Below are 13,111 nucleotides of genomic sequence, written 5' to 3'. Positions count from 1 at the left end.
TTGTGAGCAAAACTCTGTGTCATGCATTGTTCTCCTTTTCACATTAAATCCTTCAGTTGCGTCTATAAAGTGGAACTGCAATGCTCTGGTCTGAATTCCTTGTCATTGTGCTTACTTCTTTTGTTCCTGTTCTGAAGTTAATCTGAGTGCAACTCGGTTTGGTGCGGTCTCTTGAAATCTAAGGCCCCGTGCACATGAAGACAAACACGGTAAAGATTCATAAATGTATCACATGAGAGAACGCAGCACTGTCACTACCCGATTCGTACCATCAGCTCATTTGCGCAAGCGTGAACAGAATACTTCTGGGTCGCCAAAAAAAATATGTAATTAAGGTACTGAAAATACTATTTCTATACTAAATCATTAAGAATGCTAAACTATATTGTTTAGAAAATATTTAGATTTTTCTGAAGAATTGATGCGTTTTACATTCTGTACGTTGCAATGCCTGACGTCATCATCGGTATGCTCAGAAGTCCGGGGATATATCATTGCGCAATTGTTTGTCTGTATTGCCAGAATACACACTATAAAGTTATTATTTGTTCAAGCAGGACTGGAAAATATTTTTCTCCTTAATTATAAGGTGAAGTTTGTTATTTAATAATCTTGTACTAAAAATTAGTTGTATTAGAAAGTTAAACCATATATTAAGAGTTTAGCGCCCTCTGGTGTACCATAATAACAAGAGAAGAACCCGTCATTAAGTATCCCATTGTTATTTTTTACAAAAACCGAACAGAATGAAGACAAAGAGCACATAACAAAGGCAAGGCATCTTTTTTTAAAATGCATTTTTAGTACAAATACCCAAATACATATGCAAATCAATAAATGATAAAAAAAAACCTGAATAATATTCGAAATACAATACGTTCTATACCCTAAACGTGTTCATAGCTGGGTTTTTTATGTACTTTAACGTAATGGTGTAATAATTCTTTATAAAAAAAACTATATATAATATATATATATATATAGGCTTTTATACATATATTTACGTTTTTCTCTATTTATTTTTAAAATATGCAATATTACGCGAATCCAAAAAATATAAAAAGAAACACCTGGCCCGAAAAAAGACAAAAGAATAAAAAAAAGTAGAAAACGAAATATTGCCTACCGGAAGTTATTCTGTTCGCAGCGTGCGCAAATGATCGGATGGTACGGATCGGGTAGTGACAAGCACCACTGAAAATATGTCATAAGTATGCCCGGCCCATTGGTGGCGCTGTGACACTGCCACAGAGATATGTAAAACAGTGGAATTCTGATGAGGTGCATGCAGGTTAGGAGAGAGGCAAAAACGTCGCTTCAGAAAAAGACGTGGCTCGCACGTACAACACAGAACACCACCAAACAGCTGTTTGAAATGCATCCACTCTGGGGGCGTTTTTTTTAAGAGCGACCATCTACAGTCTCCCAAATGGTGGGACTGTGTGGATTGCACAGCCTAAATGACAAAATACTTTTGCGGATACACATATTCTCGTTTCCACATGGACCGGGCCTTAATGAGGCACTTCTCACCCCGCAGCCTTCCAGCCCCCCTGTTTGGCCATTTTTATAGGGTGCTGGAGGGACAGTGTAATGAATTCTGTGGGTTAATACACCCACACAATTTTTCACAACCAAACACTTCTTTTTTTTCTTCCAAAAATCTGTTTATTGTCTTTTATGTAATAAAAAAAGACATACAGACAAGTAACTCACAAATGCACAAAACACAATAACAACTTAAACATTCAAGGTGACAAACATCAGTTGATTGCAGTGAGACAGAATACAACCAAACACTTCTGACATATCTACCTGTAGCTTTGGCATCCTTCAGCTTGGACTACAAAGTAAAAATACCGGATTTACAAAATTGGTCAGCCAGAAGTCCACAACCTTGTTTGGAAGTTCTGCAACAAATACCGTGACGTCATTCTTCTTGAGAGCTTCAAAAATATGACCCAAATAGAATATAGATGCATATAGACTATAGAATGCAGCGCCTGGACAGACTATGTTACACTTTTCTATACTTCTAGAGACTCTAAATATGCAAAAGAATGTACAATGGCTAAAACCTTTACATGGTATGCCCCCATTAAATCTATGTCAGACAAAGTACTTCCTTGTTATAATTTCTCAACAGAACCCCACTTCAGTAAATGAAGGGAAAAACTGATGGTTCCTAGGTATCAGCCATAAAGCAAATTCATATTTTTAACACCGCTCTCTGAATTTCCATTAATAAACTCTTCCATCCCTAAAGAATGTTTCATACAATTTTTGTTTTTTACAGTTTAACAAACACATCTTCTTTCTGCTCTTAATTTCATTTTTCTGCATTTATGGTTTTCAAAGATGTACCTATAACTTTCTAACGGTTTAATTTTAAATGTGTTAAATATTGTGCAAACCACAAAGCAGGGAAAAGGGCACTGTAAAGGTTCAGTTCTGTGTTTAATGGCCGCTTCTGTTCCTGACTTTCTGAAAGGTGAGGTCAATCTTAAACCAGACGGATTGTTCTCCTTGTCCTCCAACAGAATATTTTTCATGGACCTACAGCCACGAGGACACCGTGAGTTTTAGCTCCTATGACATCAAAGAGAGCCATGGAAGCAACTTCAGTGTCTCTTTTTTCCTGAAGTCCTTAAAGCCAGATGGGTTGCTGTTCCAGCTGAGAAGACCCTCTGCAGAAGATGACGGGGAGGTCTACTTTTCAGTCTACCTGAGGATGGGGAGGGTTTTTGTCAGCTCTCTGCCCGACAGCTCCCCGCTGTCAGCTCCAGTGTTTGTTGCCACAGGGGAGAAGCAGTTTCTCTCTGTGGAAGTCAAACACACACATGTGATTTTTGATCACGCAGGCCTGAACTACAGAATAGGAGAGGTCCCCGAGGTGACCGTTAGCAGCGGAGATAAGGCTTACGTTGGGGGGCTTCCAGAAGGGTGGGACTCTGATTGGTGGGGCGGCCATTTTAAAGGCTGCCTGCAGGACTTTCGTCTGGACTCTGCACATCTGGACCCCGGTGGCTGGAGCAGCTCGGATGGAGCAGCGTATGTTTTGAGCGAAGCTGAAAATTGGAAGAAAGGCTGCATCAGTGACGATACCTGCAAGGTAAGAAATGCTTCCCTTTTTTCACTTTGCTGATGTAACTGACTAACAAAACTATCATGTACTGTAAATTATATCATCTTTGTTTTGTGTCAATGTCATGTTCAAAATAACATCAACAACTTAAATGACCAAAATGAACGTCATAATGCCTTTCCATGTCCAACCTCAGTTAACTTTGACGTTTAACTGAGGCAGTGAGGTCTGCAGAGCTTTGGATGTTGTTGCGGGTTCTTTTGTGGCCTCTTGGATGAGATGCTGATGAGCTCTTGGAGTAATCTCAGTAGGCCTGCAGCTCCTAGAGAGACTCCCCAGTGTTCCAGGTTTTCTCCACGTGTGGGATAATGTCTCTCATGTTCATTGGAGATCCATAGTGTTAGCAATGTGTTTGTAACACTTTTCAGACTGAGATGTCAAACGCTGTTTCTCGACTGTTATTGAATTTCTTTCGGTTCTGCTATAATGTCTTGCTTTTTGAGATCTTTCAGTCAGGCATCCCCCCTCTTTTGCCCTCCCAGTTTTAAACACACTTGAGAACAAGATGCAACAACATGACGTTTGATCCAGCAGAGGCAGGCTCGGGGTCTTTCTCACACCCCTGTTCTCCATCCGGAGTCCGGGGCCTGGAGGAGGGGCAGGCCACCCGGTTGGGGTCTGGGCTGGGGATGGGTGTTGGGTCGGGTGGGGCTGCTGCTTTTGCTCTCCCCTGAAATATGGGGGTCTTGCTTAGGTATGGAGGTCAGGGTGTGGGGAGGTAGCACCACAGGGTTAGTGGGGTGAGCTCTGGTTGGTTGGCCCTTTCGGTTCATGTTGGCCCCATTTCCTGGTGGATGGGCCCGTGGGTCGTCTGGGCTGGGATTCGGGTGGGTGTTAGAACCGGAATATGGACTGGGTAGGTCAGGTTGTAATGGCCAGGTGTGGTTTGGATAGCTTTTTTCCCTCAATAAATGAAGTCATCATTTGATGAATGTTTTCTTTTTTGTTTGTTGTTGTGGTAATCTCTGATATGGAAATGTCATTTGGTGATCTAAAACATTGAGGTGGGACAAATTTGGCTAAACAGAAAAAAATTTGTAAGGCGTTCTAATAGATTTTCATGGGACTGTCGATGCAAGTGCCTGAACAATAGCCCAGTAATGTTGATCAAATTTCTTTGAAAATGATGATACCAGAAGAATATGAGTGCTGAACACGAAACACTTTGTTAAAGAAATGTGCCTGTGAGACATTTGCGATAAAGCTGTGATTCAGAGATGCCCTTTTTAAGCTGCGTTACACTGAATGCAAATGGCGCTGACGATGTCGGCACGTTTGTGTGCTTTCGCTCGCCTGACATATGACCGGCGCACAGCAGGTGACAAGCCAGAAATGCAGCAGTACAATGGTGCTATCTAGTGACACTTTCACTTCCCAGCCACTCCAGCCTCCTCACTCACTCGTCTGGGTAGTAATAATTGGTTGAGTCATACAACTCAGGCCGACCGCCACTATCAGCTTGTCTTCCATGTTGAATGAAAGCTGCTTTGTCTCTGCTGCAGTCCTTCACCCCACGTCACATCCAGTCTCTGATTGGTTGTCACGACACGCCCAGACAAAAGTTATGATTTTTTCAACTCCAGCAGCCGTCGTTTCACATCCATCGCAGGTGTCACGTCACTCTGTTGTCGCTTTAATCACCAAAATCGTGCATTTTGCGTCTCTAGAGTCGCCCGCTTTGCTGCGCATCTCTCCTGTGCTGCAGCTGTACATACGGACATCATGTAAATCTGTCGCTCAGGCCGGCATATTCGTGTTCGCTGTGAACACACCTTTAGAATTACTTTATAAAAAGAAAAAACATATTGAGATAAATTTCGTATATCAGCATTCAGCCTAAAATAAGAGATATTAGTCTTGGTCCATATTGCCCAGTCCTAGTTTTTATACAATAAAGCCTTTCAACTTGTGAGCCAATCTTTGACATTTTACATTTACGCAAACCTGGAAGATTCCCCTTTTTGATTGCAAATTATCATTATCTAACTGCAGGTTGTGAAGTCTTGCTCACAAATAATATTCATTAAGGAAATACTTTTATTCTGTTATATGATAAATAATAGTTATGCTTCCACAGCAGGAGAGTGTATTGAGTCCTGCAGCTCACACGGAGGATCTTTGGTCTTTACTTACTGCTAAAATTATTTCATTATTCCGCATTGATTCAAAATAAAATCATTGACTTTAAACACCTTATAACAAGGCTGATAATATTATTACATCATCAAATCAAGTCAATTCTAGCTTATTATTGGGGTTTTGACCAAAATGTGTTCCACCAGCAATAACCATCAAATTCATATAAACATGTCAACAGCATGTTCAAGTTTTTACTGTTGCAGCTCATAGCTCCATTTCTCAGCTTTCCCCTTCCCTGTTCTGCACGTTTGATCTTGCTGTTAGTTTGTGCTAACTAATAATCACCAAGCTTCCCCTTTCCAGACCAAGCCCTGTCAGAATGGAGGAGGATGCTCCATCACCTTCAACGATTTCATCTGTTCCTGTCCAGAGGAATACACAGGAAAGACCTGCCAAACACGCGTTTGGTGCGTCAGCAACCCGTGTGTCCACGGGGGTTTGTGTGTGGACCTTCCTGATGGATATGAATGTAAGAAATCTGTGTCATTCTTTCAGCTGTGGCTGTATAGAAATTTAACTTCAACATAAATCTGATCAACAGTGTTTCAGTGATGCCTGGTAGACCAGTTCTAAAAAAGAAAAGAAGGAAAACAACTCAAAGATATGATGTAGCTAAGGACACTAGATGTGAAATGATCTGTTCTTCCCTGAATACATCCCTCTGTGCCCCTTTTCACACTTAACCACCCCCCTTACTACTAACATAATCTCCAGTTAACTCAACATGGGGGTTTTTCCCTCCCATTTTTGTTAAAAAGCAGGGCTATTTTGTCAAACGAAAAAACACAGTAGTATTTAAAAACTAAAAGCTGTTGATCTAAATAATGAAGAGAACCACGTTGCTGAGTTGTAACGGCTGCAGGTTTAAATTTCAGACCCCTCTGTCTCCCAGGAGGATTTTCCCACCAAAACAAAGATAAACATTAAGACCCTGTAATTATATTTTGCTAAGCTAAATTTCCAAATGAGTTCACACCTGTGCTGTCTTTAGACTAAAGGTAATATACACGGCACACTGGTACATATCCGCATTTTGTGTCAACGCTGTTGGCAGGAATGATTCCATAGGAGAGTACCACTCCCACATCGCCTACAATACGTTTAACACCGTGGCATGCACAAGTCGGGCTACCAAGGACTTTTTGAAATCGATGAAACATTCGCAGATGACGCAGATGCAAATTAAACCTTCACCGCAATGGCCAAATAATAACAGTTCATATTTTCGTACTGCACTGTCCTGATGCTTCACTCACCTTGGGAGGCTAGATTGAAACCGATGGCACCACTTACTGTGCGAATCATTTTGTCAATCATTGCCAGACCACTTTGGGGCACACACCCCATGAAGTGTCATTCCTGGTTGGTCAGGTAATTTGAAAAACTCCTGTTTTTCAAATTACCAGCATAAATGGTAAATCATCAGATTAATGGTAGATAAGATCGTCCTACTTGACACCCTCTTCATAGGAAGAGGGTGTCAAGTAGGACGAGGTGCATCATATATATACAGTGTGTCCTCGTTATACCCTGGATCAAAAAGGAGTAGGTAAGCAGAAGAAAAAAATAAAATACAAAAAGAAATAAGGCTGAGGATTACAGTTGCAGTTGTCAGATCATCAGACAAAACATTTGGGAGATCAGGCTCAGATTGTTCTCCTGTATACTACTGACATTAGTATACAGGTTAGTTCAGTGTAGTCATTGCCATTTTTGCATTTTTGGAAATTAGGTTTATTTAAAAACATCATGAGGTATATATTAAGGGTCTAAAAAGAGAGCCGACATTTGTTAGATCTGACATCGTTGAACCTTTACCTCGCTAACTGACATGAGTTAAGACTAACGGGCTGGTGTATGTTTTCTAACAAACAAAACCAATGTTCATTGAATAACTTGTCATTTCATAAATTATGTATAAACACTTCAACAATAAGGATGCTTTCCCCCCTGTTTGCTGACAGGTTTGCACAACGCCACGTTCGAGAGCAACCCTGTGCAGTACAGCGCCGGAGGCTCCCTGGCTGAACCCATCTCTCACATTTACATGGAGCTGAGGACCCGCTCAGAGAACGCTGTGCTCCTGCGGGCCTCCTGGGGATCCAGCCTGCTGGTGGTGGGCATCCTGGATTTCTCCGTCTGGGTGGAGATCCAGAGTGACAGCGGCCTCAAGCCGCTGACCGTTAAAGGAGTCCGTCATGTGGCTGACGGGCGCTGGCATCGCGTGAACATCTCCATGGCTGACTGGAAACGGAAAGCCTCCCCGTGGGTCGTCGCTGTGGACGGAATCACGGACGCCGGCAGCAAGCAGGAGCGCGCCGGGAGTCTGGGCTTCCTCAACAAGAAGGGGGCCCTGCTGGCCGTCGCGGACAGCTTCACCGGCTGTTTGGGCGCGGTGAGGCTCGGGGGGGTCTACCTCCCCTTCGGAGACGACCTCAAAGCGCCGCAGCCGTCGCAGTTTCACGTAGTCGGAAAACCGAAAATCCGCCTGGGCTGCAGCGGCGCGGCGGTTTGCGACTCTGGTCCCTGTCTACACGGAGCCACGTGTGAGGACTTGTTCAACAGGTTCGGCTGTGTGTGTGACACCGGCTGGGAGGGAGAACGCTGCGAGACGGACACCGACGACTGTGCGTCTCAGCCCTGCGCTCACGGCAGCTGTAAGGACCACTTGGCCGGCTTTGAGTGCCGCTGTGAGCCGGGGTATGCTGGCGCGCTGTGCGACGAAGATATCGACGAGTGTGCGCTTCACCCCTGTGAACATGGGGGGAGCTGTCAGGACGGGCTTAACACGTACACCTGTGTGTGCCCCGAAGACTACAGTGGCCCGCGCTGCCAGTGAGTGCTCGCTTTATCATTGCTGTGAATAAACTGTATGGAGTGAGGATTGTCTTAAAAAGATTTGAATAAATATAAAAGGATATATATACATATACATACATTTATAAATATCCAAGTACAAAATACAAATATAAAAATGTGACATACAAATAAATAAACAGATTTATATAAATAAACGTGTCTTTGTAAATATATTTTCGAGATTTGAAAATGAATATGCTTGACTTTGTATGTGGAATCTGCATTTGTGAATCTCCTTTTTGCATTTGTGAATCTCTGCTGGTTGTTTAGTGGAGGGTGTCTTCGCATTCAAATCTAGTGGTATTTATTTGTGGATCTCGGCGTGCAGTAGGAATGTCTCAAAATTACGTCATCGACATAAAAGGAAAAAGGAGATTCACAAATGCAAAAAGGAGATTCACAAATGCAAAAAGGAGATTCACAAATGCAGATTCCACATACAAAGCCAAGCATATTTATTTTCAAATCTCAAATATATTTACAAAGACACGTTTATTTATATAAATTTGTTTATTTATTTGTATGTCACATTTTTATGTTTGTATTTTGTTTATTTATTTGTATGTCACATTTTTATATTTGTATTTTGTACTTGGATATTTATAAATGTATGTATATGTATATATATCCTTTTATATTTATTCAAATCTTTTTAAGACAATCCTCACTCCATAAAACTGTGCATATAAATATAGAGAACATGATACATTGACACATATAAGCAACAAAAGAAAAGACGAAACAACACCCTCCCTCCCAAAAAAAAGGAGCAACTACAAAATGCTCTTGCTCTGCTGCTTCTTCTCTCTCTACCACATCTGACCCTTTGATACAGTTCTCAGGCATTTTTTTTATCTTTAAAATAGGACAAAATAAAAGTGAGACATCTCACAAACTGTAGATGGTGTGTGAAATATCAACCATGCAGAGTGCTGTGTCTCGTTTCCCCATCTGTTTTGGCTGCAGGTTGGTGCAGCAGAACGCAACGATGCTTTAACTTATAATTTGCAAACTAAACAAGCTGCGTTTTTGTGGATTTGATATACAATCCATGAAAAGTATTGATCCATAGTGTCGTTTTGCAATTCCCTTTAAAACCATTTTTTCATTCTTTTTTAGGTGGGACTATCCTCCGTTGCAGTGCAACACAGATGTCCAGTGTGCAAATGATGGAATATGCAGCGATGGGCCGTGGGGAGCGAACTGCACATGCATGCCAGGGTTCACAGGCAGCAGGTATAATTAACCTCTATTTCTATTCTTCCTCTTTGGGCTGCACGCTGGCGCTGTTGGTGGCACTGTTGCCTAGCAGCAAGAAGGTCCTGGGTTTGACTCGGGCTCTTCTTCCATGGAGTTTGCATGTTCTCCCCAGTTACTCCGGCTTCTTCCCGCAGTCCAAAAACATGACTGTGAGGTTAGTTGTTTGTCTCTGTGATGGCCTGGCAACCTGTCCAGGGTGCCCAGTGCCGGCTGGAGACAGGCACCGGCCCTGGCACTCCGGGCAGGTATAGGACCTGGACATGGGGTGGGGGACACCTGCAGGACTGTAGCCCCTGGGGACCAGGCTAGGGGATTACTGCCCTACCTACATGACTCAATGTCCTCTTTTTTTCTTCTTCTTTTTTTTTAGGTGTGAAACGGAGATCGATGAATGCAACTCTAACCCCTGTCGGAACGGCGGCTCCTGTCTGGATCGGTTCAACATGTTTGTGTGTGAATGCCCATCTGGATACAGCGGCCCCGTCTGCGATGTCAATGTATGTTTTTGTTTTTTTTCCCACTGGTCTTTTCTAATGTAACATCGGCATCTAGCTGAGACGGAGAAGGTGGTAAAAAGCAGTGAAGCCCCCAGCATTAAGGCACGGTGTTTGTTTTTGTGCACAATCACAGAAGGAGGCCCACAAACAGGGAATCCCCTGGCTGATGGTGGTTATCCCGCTGCTCTGCCTCTGCGTGGTGGTCCTGATCATCGGGTTGACCTTCATGCTGCTCACCGCAAGGAAGAAGCGGCAGTCAGAGGGGGCCTACAGCCCTAGTGCCCAGGAGCTGGCTGGAGCCCGGCTGGAGATGGACAGCATGCTGAAAGTGCCACCAGAGGAACGACTCATCTGACTCCAGGCCGCTGGACGAAAGGAGTTAGATGTGACCTGAGAGCTGCAGGACAACCTGACCATTCCAAGGCAAGGTCCAGCCTCCACGACGACGCCAGCAGTCACTCTTCCCATAAACGTGGGTTATGGCAGAGCCTTCCACTAGTTGTCTGCCAACGCTGTGAGGACTGTGTTTGCAGCATCTCAGTCTCCTGATCACAGCATGTGCTGAACACCAGACCTCTGACTTAAATCCCCCAGCTTAAGCTGTTTTTCTCACGATGACACCAGAACATTCAGACACCTTCCGGAGGTGAAGGTCAAGCAGCTGCTGAATTAGTGGAGAGGTTCCTCTGTGCAACATTCATGAAGATGTCAGTTGTTTTTATTTTCTCTGTTAAACACGGTTCATTTATACCGAATGGTTTTATACAGTGCCTTGCAAAAGTATTCATACCCATCTGCCTTTCTGGAAAAGTTACACGAAGAAAGCCATTATTGAAAGAAGCTCTGTCTACATTTCGCCAAAAGCCACGTAGAGGACACATGGAGCATGCAGGAGAAAGTCTGGTAGGCAGAGAATAATGTGTGGAGGAGAACCAACACTGCACAGCCACCCCCAGCGTGAAACATAGTGGTGGCTTCACCAAGCCATGGGGATACTTTACCTGAACAGAGACAGAGAAGCTGGTCAGAGTTGATGGATGGAGTTAAATTTATGACAGCCCTGGAAAGAAAACTTGTTTTCTACAAACAAGCAGGACAGCCACAGGAAACGTGCAGCTAGAGCCGCCATTGGCTGGTTTAGATCAGATCACACTCATGTGTTCGACTGGCCAAGTCAAAGACGAGACCTGAGTCTTTTTGATACTCGTACATCTTTTTCTTAGACGTTCTGCCTCCAGTTTTACTTGAGCTTGAGAAATTCGGAATGGGCAAAAAAATCTCAGTCTCTAGAAGGACACACTGGCAGAGACAGACGCCTTCGGACTCTCAGCTGGAATCGCAGAAAAAGGTGTTGTCTGAACTTCAGCTGAATACAAATACATGCCACATTTTCCAGATTTATACTATGGACAACTGGAAAATCATGCATAGTTTTTCTTCCACTTGACAACGATGCTCTACTTTGTGTTGTAGCACATAAAATCCCAATAAAATCTTTTGAAATTTCCGGTTGTAATTAGACAAAATGTGGAAAAGGTGCAAGGGATCCGAATACTTTTGTAATGCACTGTAGCCTGGGTTGGAAACTGTCTGGAGCCACAACATCCTGCTAAAGTTTTGTTGACTTATTTTTTTAATCTTTCCGGTAAAGAGCAAAAGTCACTCAAAAGCAAAAAGTGTAATGACACTAGGGCGGCTTACGCCTGTTGCACAGTTCTGCTTTTGTCTGTACGTTATCTGATGCTGATTAAGACACACACACACACACACACACACACACACACACACACACACACACACACACACACACCAAGAAATGCAGACATGTTATGCACCGCAGCACTTTGTATAAACCCTTTAACTGCTGTCATGTTTGCACTGGACGGGTATTTGCGACAAATTTTCATTATTTAGATCTGTTCAGACGTTTTATTCAGCATCTCTTCACAAAACGTCGAGGACGCCCATGTCCAGTTCCATAGGAATCCAGTTCATATCCAGTTCAGCTTAGGTCCGTTTGGATCTAATCAGAAGGTCCAATTCAGATCCAAGTACAGAGTTCAGTTACTTCCTGATACTAGTCAAGTAGTAATTAATCAGGTAGTAATTCTAAGGCAGCCAAGCCAATGGTTTCACAGCGATCCATCATCCTGAGCAAGCACATGGGCACAGTGAAAAGGAACAACTCCCTCTGAGCAGGAAGGGAGCTCCACCAGTGTAATAAAGGGGAAGATTCCCCACAGTCAGAAACAAAGAGCTTTTTGAATAAAACATGCTACAAGAGATAACCGTAAGAAATTCTGGCCTAAGAGAAAAGTTGCTCCGCCCCCCCTAAAAAAATGATTTAAAAACGCTTTTTATACCTCCATAGATTACCGTTGTGTGATATCTAAATATATTTGATGATCTGTAATATTTAGGCATGAGAAAAAAAATCCAAAACAGAAGAGATATGTAAGAGGCACATCACTTGATGGACGACTGGATTATTTCCCCCCTTTTGGTCCTCTTAGTTGTGTTGATCTGCTCTTAGTTGCTGTACAGGAAGATAATCTGTGTGCTTGAGTATTCAGTTTCAAATCCCACCAAGTAAAGACTGTTACAGCAGAATAAAACTGCTAAAATCTGAACATTTTGGGGGGAGGGGGGGGGGGGGGGGGGGGAGGGTGGATCTAATATGGTTGGAGCTCATCCTGTTTTTGAAACATGGTCCAGTGAAATCATGTGCATCAAAACATGGGTGTTATTTAAGGATGCCATCTTTTGTCTTCCACTGACATCGAAGCAAAGTTTTATTTTCTTCTTGTACAGACAATGTTTTAGTTAATGTCTTTGCAGTTTGTATTTTGGATGTTTCCACTGCGTTTTCATCAACTGTGTTGCATTTTCACTTTGCAGCCTCAAAACGTCATCCATATCTCTTTAAGTTTCCTTACAGCGACAGAGGTTTATATTGAACCCTGAACAGTTTGAAATGATAAAAGAATCACAAGATACAATAATAGGATGTAAAAATAAATAAATGATTTGGTACTTTTTGATGTAATCAGCATTGGAAGTTCAGTCCTGGCTGTACAGCGTGCATTTCTTATTTTTCAATACAAACGTGTTTTGCTGTTGTCTTATAAATATGTAATTAAACACAAGATGTAAGCCATTCTACTTTTATTATATATTATCAATCTGAAGACTTTCCTTAAAACAGGAACCA

At 42.7% G+C, this 13,111-nt stretch overlaps 1 protein-coding gene across 1 annotated transcript in view; it reads right to left on the bottom strand.

Annotated features, from left to right (window-relative positions):
* pam (peptidylglycine alpha-amidating monooxygenase) overlaps nucleotides 1-13,111 on the bottom strand; it is a gene marked incomplete in the record, with an annotated part of 53,227 nt that overhangs the window by 4,020 nt on the left and 36,096 nt on the right.

This window comes from Fundulus heteroclitus, unplaced genomic scaffold (genome assembly GCF_011125445.2).
Source record: "Fundulus heteroclitus isolate FHET01 unplaced genomic scaffold, MU-UCD_Fhet_4.1 scaffold_81, whole genome shotgun sequence".
Lineage (NCBI taxonomy): Eukaryota > Metazoa > Chordata > Actinopteri > Cyprinodontiformes > Fundulidae > Fundulus > Fundulus heteroclitus.
Note: the sequence above shows the minus strand (reverse complement) of the source record. Positions and strands in the feature narration are given on the sequence as shown.